The sequence below is a fragment of the Sapajus apella genome, unplaced genomic scaffold, assembly GCF_009761245.1.
Source record: "Sapajus apella isolate SASKATOON/1434 unplaced genomic scaffold, GSC_monkey_1.0 scaffold22, whole genome shotgun sequence".
NCBI lineage: Eukaryota > Metazoa > Chordata > Mammalia > Primates > Cebidae > Sapajus > Sapajus apella.
Genome location: NW_022436962.1, coordinates 28,314,346 through 28,322,335, shown reverse-complemented (window position 1 = coordinate 28,322,335; position 7,990 = coordinate 28,314,346). Strand labels below are relative to the sequence as shown.

The following is a 7,990-nucleotide window of genomic DNA, read 5'->3' as shown; positions in this document are numbered from 1 at the left end:
GGACTCTTCTCTTCACCATTCCTATTTATAGCATTGGGTTTATAAGTGCAAACAATGCTGGCAGTAATAAGGCTTCTATTCTTTCTTCTTCCAGGCTTGGCAGATTGTGTGCTGTCAATTTCAGCAGGGAGACCAGATTTGAGACATGATCTCCGGTTCAACACGAGATAGGTCGTTGGATGGAAACTCAGATTAGCTATTAGATAGTCTATTAAGCTACATGCACTTGAAGAACTCCTAAATAAAGCATATCTACTCTCACATAGGGGGCCCATTGGAAACAAGCCCTGTTCAGGGCAGTAAATGTCTGACTCACTTTGAGAAAGAAACCGCAAGCAAGCAGCTTGAGTCCAGGGCCCAGAGAGCCTGCCCTCCCATCTTCCCTGTCTTGGCTGGATCGTGCCCTGCCCTGGTCACTGGGAGGCCTGTCCTTGTCCTGTGGGCGTCCAGGTGCCGGCTCAGGGAGCCCTGCTGTCCCACCCCACCCTGTGAGCTGCCTCTGCCCCAAAGGCCCCTCCCTGTGGCAACAGCCCCTTGCCTTCATGTAGGCACAGGCCTGGTATGGCTCAGGCCCTCCTTTCTCTTGATCTCTCTATGGAAATATAGGAAATGGGCCATTATAGTTAGGGTGTCTGCACGTGAGACAGGTGAGGTGCAGGTGGATGAGAGGGAAGGGGGGTGGAAATCTGTAAATACCTTGTTCATTTATTTAAGCTCCACGTAGTACTTTGTGTATAGCTGGTGGTATTCATTTCTGAATCCGTGTCTAGCACAATGTATGTCATAGGTAAGTTCCAGGAGGAGCTGGGGCTGAATATGAGCATGGTCAGGTAGGTGAGGGAAAAAAAACAGCTTGGGCCATAAGAGTCAAACTAATTACGATATTATTAGCTACCATTAATTAAGGGCTTCCTCTATGCCAGGCATTTTACAGACTTTGAACAGCTGAACCCTCATAGGTCCCCAGTGAAAGAAGCATTATCAGTGCCACATTTCCGATGGAGAAACTAAGGCTCGCAGGGGTTCAGCAACATTCCCAAGGTCACACAGCTTGTGCCATAGCCAGCTGTCAAACTCAGAATAGTCTGACCTCAGCACCTGAGTTCTTGGCCATCATATACTTCTCTTCCTTCCCTTCCTCTCCTCTTAGAAAGAGCAAATTGGGGGGGTTCCCTCTCTTGACTTTGGAGCCCCCCTCCCTCTGCCTCTGTATGGGGAAGCTTCTATCTTCTGCCTTCTCCCCTCTTTCTTACCTATTAAACTCTCCACTCCTTAAAACCACTCCACGTGTGTCCATGTGGTTTTTTTCAGTTTGATGTGAGACAAGAGCCCTGCTGTTCCTCCACCCATCGGAGCCGTATCATTTTCAGTCATCAGACTGGTGAGCATGGAGCAGATTTCAACTTTTAATCTGTCCTTTAATCTCAAGGCTCTCTTCCAGCTACTGTGTCACCAAACTTTCCTTCTCTTTGTATCCGTGGTCTCTATCCTCTCTCTGTGTGTCTAATGTGCAGGAATCTTTACAGTTCAGGGAAACAGGTTCATCAGAAAAGATGGCAGATTGCAGCAGGCAGTAACTCAACAGCTTTCTCTATGGTTTCTCAAATCAGGCTCTAGGCCTCTTCTGAGAATGGGAAGTTTCTGCTTTTGACAGTTAGGAGTAAAATGTTGTCGGCAGCCAATTTTAGTCCCCATGTTGTCCCACCAGTGGGGAAACGGCCATTCGATTCCTACATTCTTTCTCTTTTTTTTTTTTTTTTTTTTTTGACAGAGTCTTGCTCTGTCACCCAGGCTGGAGTCCAATGGTGCAATCTCGGCTCATTGCAACCTCAGCTTCCCAGGTTCAAGCCATTCCCTTGCCTCAGCCTCCTGAGTAGCTGAGACTGCAGGCACGTGCCACCACGTCCAGCTCATTTTTTGTATTTTTAGTAGAGATGGGGTTTCACAGTGTCAGGATGGTCTCGACCTCCTGACCTCGTGATTCACCCGCCTCGGCCTCCCAAAGTGCTGTGATTCCAGGCATGAGCCACCTTGCCCTGTGATTTCTATATTCTTTTAAGGCATCTATTTTGTCTCCAATTAAGATAGTACTTAATTAGCAAGGAAATTTTAAGTTTGGAAGTTAACCAGAACTGTTTTAGGGTAAGTGCTTTAGCACGTGCCATAATAGCAGGCAATCTAGCACATTGCCTCCGTTAAAGGAGCCTTGCCAAAGACAACACAGTCTCTCCAGAGATTGGTTTTTCCAGGAGCCAAGCAAATCACATGGGTTCTAGGAAGTCAAAGGGAAATCACACAATGCGGGTAAACTAAGGCTGTATGGGTCCGCGTGGTTAGCCCCATCACTTAGTTCATCTGGTCCCATGGCTTGGAGGACCACACCTACAACCATGGGGGGGGGGGGGGGGGACATTTAAAAAACTTCTGGAATCCAGAAACCTGGAGGTAAGACATTCAGAGGATACTCCTTGTCTTCTCCACTCTGGGTCATACGGAAAGGAAGGGGACTAAGAGGATGCTTTTATTCTTGCTTCTTTTTCTAAATGGGCAATAAATTATGTTCAACTTGCACCCCTCTGGAGTGCACCCTGAAAAACTGAAACTTCCTTAACCTCAGAACTTCAAAGAAAGCAACTCATTTTCCTTTGCACAAGAGCATGGCATTCCTACTAAACCTCTGCAAGTGTTGTAACATCAAGCCAGCTCTTTTAGGAGCCATATTGGGCAGGCCCAGAGAAAACAGTTGCCCAAAATTTAAAAAAGTAACTTTCAGAGGAATCATCTGAGGGTCCTCCTTATTTGAGGCTCTTCAAATTCCCTTCTCATTGCAGGAACTTAGGCAAGCAAAGAGAAACTAAGGCCAATTTTCCGACGACCCTGATAGGTACATAGAAGCTTTCCAAAATATAACTCAGGTATTTGATGTCACACAGAGGGATGTTATGTTGCTGCTAAGTCAAATTCTCACTGCAGCTAAAACAGGCAGCTCTGCAAGCAGAAGAGAATTTTGGAGATAAGCAATATGTCTCCTATAGTAAGCCAAAAGGAAAAAGAAAAAAAAAAATAGAGAAGGTATTGGCGAGACCAGGTCTCAGTATATCAACGTGAGTTTACGATCTCTCAAAGTGACTGAGTGGTTAGTGAAAAAGAAGGAAAGAGAGACAAGGAAAAAGTTTTCCTTAAAGCTGGGCCCAGGGTAGACACCACCTAATGCTGCTCTGTGGAAGTCTGACATTCCCCTGAAAACCTCAGTTTTTTATTATGCTCTTTCAATAGGGGAGGGGGAGTGAGGTTACACAAAGTTTCAGTCATAATTATACAAAAAAAATACATCTCAAAAACTGTGGCACAAAAATCACAATGTGGTGTTATAAAAGCAGAACAACGTAAAGATAACTTTCTGCGTGTCAGCATAGAAATCATACACCTTAGCAAGAACAGGTTAAACATAAACTTATGATTATCAGCAAGAATACACTGGGCTCACAGCTGCAGGGGGAGCAGGATCTGACACAGGACAACCAGCCTGACCACAAAAACTGCAAGAGGAGGGGCCCATGCAGGCCTGGGGGAGCAGTAGGAGAAGAAAGACTTTTACATCCTTAACCACAGAGACAGACGCCCCTCATGCGTCCACTTATAGGCTCTCCATAAGGGTCGCACTCCCTTTCCAGGGCCATAATCAATATGCCTTTCCTGGGAAAGCAATCTAGGTAGCAGGCCTCTCCATTACACATCCGCTTATAGGCTGTCTGCCACGAGAAGCCCGTTACGCGCTGTCTTCTCTCTCCGGCAGTCAAGCTACGTGGTTAGTCTCTTTCACAGAGTTCCTGTTTTTATCAGAACAGCTCAGCACAGCCAGAGTTACAAGATTTATCTCAGCAGAGCCAAAGTCACAAGTCACATCAGCATTTCACATTATTCTTCATTTTCTGAAATATAATCGATACAGTAAGTAACAAGCATCACAAAGCAAATAACTCATTTCGGGGAAACCAAATTCTAAGAGAATTTGCATGTTAAAAATCAACAACAATTTCTTCCTGTTATTGCAGCTAGCTCAGGTTTTGCCAACTCTCCCAGAAGCCTGGGGTTGCTCAGTCACCACAGAGGGGTCCAGAGTATTGCCAGCAAGAAGGCAAAGAAGTAAGGGCAACACCATTCCTACCAGGAAGAGCGGCGGTCCCTTTTAGGAACCCTAACTGGAATTCCCTTCCATGGTGTTTTTCCTTCTTTCAGGTTTTAAATGGCTTCTATCTCTTTTATAATATTTTTCCAACCTAGGAAAAGTTCGTTTTCCAAACCTTAAAATGTTTGGCTTAGAGTTGAGCTAGAGAGAAGGGAACCCAGTAGTCTAACATGCTGGCAAAAGAGTAAACATTTCTTACTAGTTGGGCTTTTGGCTTCTCTCTCCCTGTGCAAACTGGTAAAAGGAATAGTAAGGATCATTTTTTATATTCTCCTTAAATTTATAATTAATGAAAAAGGTTTGTGAGGTTGGTCTTAAGCCATAAACAATCTGGTGTGCTTTGCATGTCTTTCTGCATGATTCTGTCAAATAAAGAGCATCTGATCTCTGCAGGCCCAGAACCCCATAAGCCTGCTGTTCAAGCCAGCCCAACAAAATGGTCAGTAACACGCTTGGCTACAGGCCTCCGTCTGGTTTCATGTCCTTGGGAACAAGACCTGTAACCACATGGTTATCGTTTTAGTCTCTGCCATTTTACAATCATGGATATCTTCTTGAGCTAAGTCAGTTCCTGGGTGAAGGCCACAAAATCACATAAGCCAGTTTGTTAATCTGGATGGTTCCAGCTAACCCATCAGGGCAGGGTTTACAAAATATCTTCAGCACTAATCTTGAGAGCAGTTTAGGGAGGGTCAGGATCTTGTAGCCTCAGCTGCCTGGTTCCTGGGCCATGGTTTCTAATTCTGTCTCTAGTTTCTTTGTCTGGTCCCCAGGCAAGAGGGAAGCATATCTCGGGAAGCAGCTGTTGTCTTCTTTGTTTTAGACTGTAGCGTAAACCCGGCTCCTCCCAAAGCTGGTTCAGCCTATGCCCAGGGATGGGCAGGACAGCTTGGGAGCTGGAAACAAAATGGAGTTGTTTGGGTCAAATCTCTTTCACTGTCTCAGTCACAATTTTGCAGTAACAGTTTCAAAAACTGCCTGTCACTCATTTAAAAATATCTTGTACACTTGCCGTTAAGTCATAACCTGATTAAGGCTTGTCGGTTTCACCTGTAAGGTTAGTTTCTGTAAAGTTCAAAAGCCGAAAATCTTAACTGCTTGGCATGGCTAAAGTCAAGTAATAGGGATTTAAAAGGATTTTCTTAAAAAGCGGTCAGCTTAATTAAAAGTGAATATTCAAGTTATAGATATATTTAAGAGGTCTTTATGTTTTTCTCTTCGTGGATCTTGTATTTCTGGAAAAAGGCGGCTCTTTTCTTCTCAGTCGACTGAATTATTCTTCTCCATTTTTTTTTTTTTTTGGTCTTACCACTCTTAATGCATGCATGGGGGGCCTTCAGATAACTTCTGGTGGCATGGGACTCCTTGGGAAAGACAGAGGAGGCTTCACAGACCCTGTTTTGGGGGAAAAATAAAACTCTGTTTTCCTCATGAAACCCCAGGAATTAAAAGCAGATAGATCCCCCTCAAAATCCAAGGCTCTGTTCTGTTTTGCATTGTATTATCTGACAGTTTTGAGTGTTGGGGGTAGCAGAAATTATTTCGCATTATGAGAGAGCTTTGGTGTCTAACAACCAGGTAGAAAATACACTGTAAGCAATGGCTAATAGTAGCTATAAATCAGAGAAGCATGCTCTTGGCCACCTGGAAGATAAGGAAACATCCCCGCCCCCCCAGCGGGAGATGAGACTTCCATCAGGAATGGGCTGATTACAAAATAAGCCAACTGGCCTTGGGTTGCCTTGCAATGAAATGCATGGTGGAAGCACTACACGTTTTCTCCCATAGTATCTATATGAAATAAAAGCATAGCAACAAGGTCTCAAGACACTAATCTGCCCTTTAGTAAAAGGGTTATAAAAGGTTTGTAAAGATCATAGTCAAATTGGCTAGGATTAGACAGGATGATCTATAAGGTTTCATTTAAACTAATTTCGGTTAACATTGACAAACTAATACAAGGGTGAAATTTGGCTTTTAACAGAATTTTCATGTCACAGTAAAGGCTAATGAAAGGTTTTTGTCTTCTGAGTCATCGTTTTGGCAAAATAACTTATGGCAATCTGGAAATTGTCCTTGTTGATGCCTGGATTTTGGATGGTTCAGAGGGCCTCTGAAACATTAGAAAAGAGTTAAACAGGATTATTTGACATGTTTAGTCACATTAGATTGCCAAAATTATTTCCAATATTCTTTAAGTTATATTTTGGTGAATAATACTAGTACATGTCCCAAAATTGTATGGGAGTTCTAAAATTCTAATGTCTAAGTATATGCTATCAATCATAATTAAGGGGAAACTTATTGTAAACCATGGAAATAAACTCTTTTGTCAGTCATGTTTTTAACTGTAACTATCCTGGACTTTGCCTTTGGGAGACAATTGTTTATAATCAAGCTATATTAAGGACTTTAACAGGTGCTCTCAAATGCAAATTTTTAATAGCTTTGAAGATTGTAACACTGGAATAGTGAAAGAATGTACAAGACTCATAAGGAACTAACATATTCACAAATATCAACCAAAACAAGATTTACGAAGTGCACTTCACTCAGAAAGTTAAAGAAAACTTTTTGACTTTTGATTAGAATATTGCTGATTCTTGTTTTGTTTTTCAGAGTCAAGGAAACTTATTTTAAACTATTTACATCCTTTAATAATTAAGTAAGGTATACTCCTGTGAACAAAATTCCAAGTATGTTTATTTTTTCTGTCTGGTTCCTCTAGAATTTGGAAGCTCTCTGTGAGTATTCTTAACTTATGGCAATATAGTTGCTTGCATCAGTGCAATAAGAATCCATTTTTCTGAAGGTGGCAGGCTATCTGGTCCTTGGCTGAGGCGGGCACCATGGTTGGTGGCAAGGCGGCTGCCACGGTTGAGGACCTGGTCTCAGGAATTCGGCAGGTGACTGACTTTTCGGAGCAGTTCTGCTTCCCCTCAGAGGTGAGAGTCAATGGAAGGCCTGCATGGAATTCATCCTATGCCACCTGCCCGACTACTGCGACCCACCCAATGACGGTGGCTGCCTGGACAAGCTGCTGTCCAGGTCTGGGCTGTCACCATGGTCTGAGCCAGCCACCTCTTCCTGTGCGGCAGTTACAATAAAGACCTTTTAGACAAGGTGATGAAAATGGCTGATGGGGTCGAAGTGGAAGACCTGCAACAATTTACTACCAGAAGTGAATTAATGGAAAAGCGTCAAAGCTAAGCCAGAAGATTTATCACATTTTCATCATCAGCTCCAGGATTGGGCAGGAGGCTGGGATGAATGTGACATAGACCACAGCAGCTCTCTTAAGACTCCTAGTATTACCAACATAAGGAGGCAGGTTGAATGAGACAGACTGTCTAGATTGGCTTTTTTAACATTCTCGCTTTTACAGTAGTTATCACTGTAAAAATATGGATGCCTATTTATGTATTTATAATCATGCACTCAAAGATGTGTTCATCAACATTGTAAAAGCCCTCTTTTCTATTTGCAGGGTTTTTTTCTTATTAACAAGGTCTCACTCTGTCACTCAGGCGGGGGTACAAAGGTACAGTTTTGGCTTATTGCAGCCTCATACTCCTGAGCTCATATTTTCAGTTTTTAAATGTCAGAATTTTTGTTTAAAATACCTTTTTGGGCTGGCGCAGTGGCTCATGCCTGTAATAATCCCAGCACTTTGGGACACCAAGGTGGGTGGATCACCGGAGGTCGGGAGTTTGAGACCAGCTTGGCCAGCAGGATGAAACCCCATCTCTACTAAAAATACAGAAAAGATTACCTGGGAATGGTAGGGGCGTCTGTGATCCC

At 43.3% G+C, this 7,990-nt stretch overlaps 1 pseudogene; it reads left to right on the top strand.

Moving 5' to 3' along the window:
* Window positions 1–7,038: 7,038 nt before the first annotated feature.
* On the top strand, window positions 7,039–7,399 carry LOC116559042 (annotated as a pseudogene).
* Window positions 7,400–7,990: the final 591 nt, after the last annotated feature.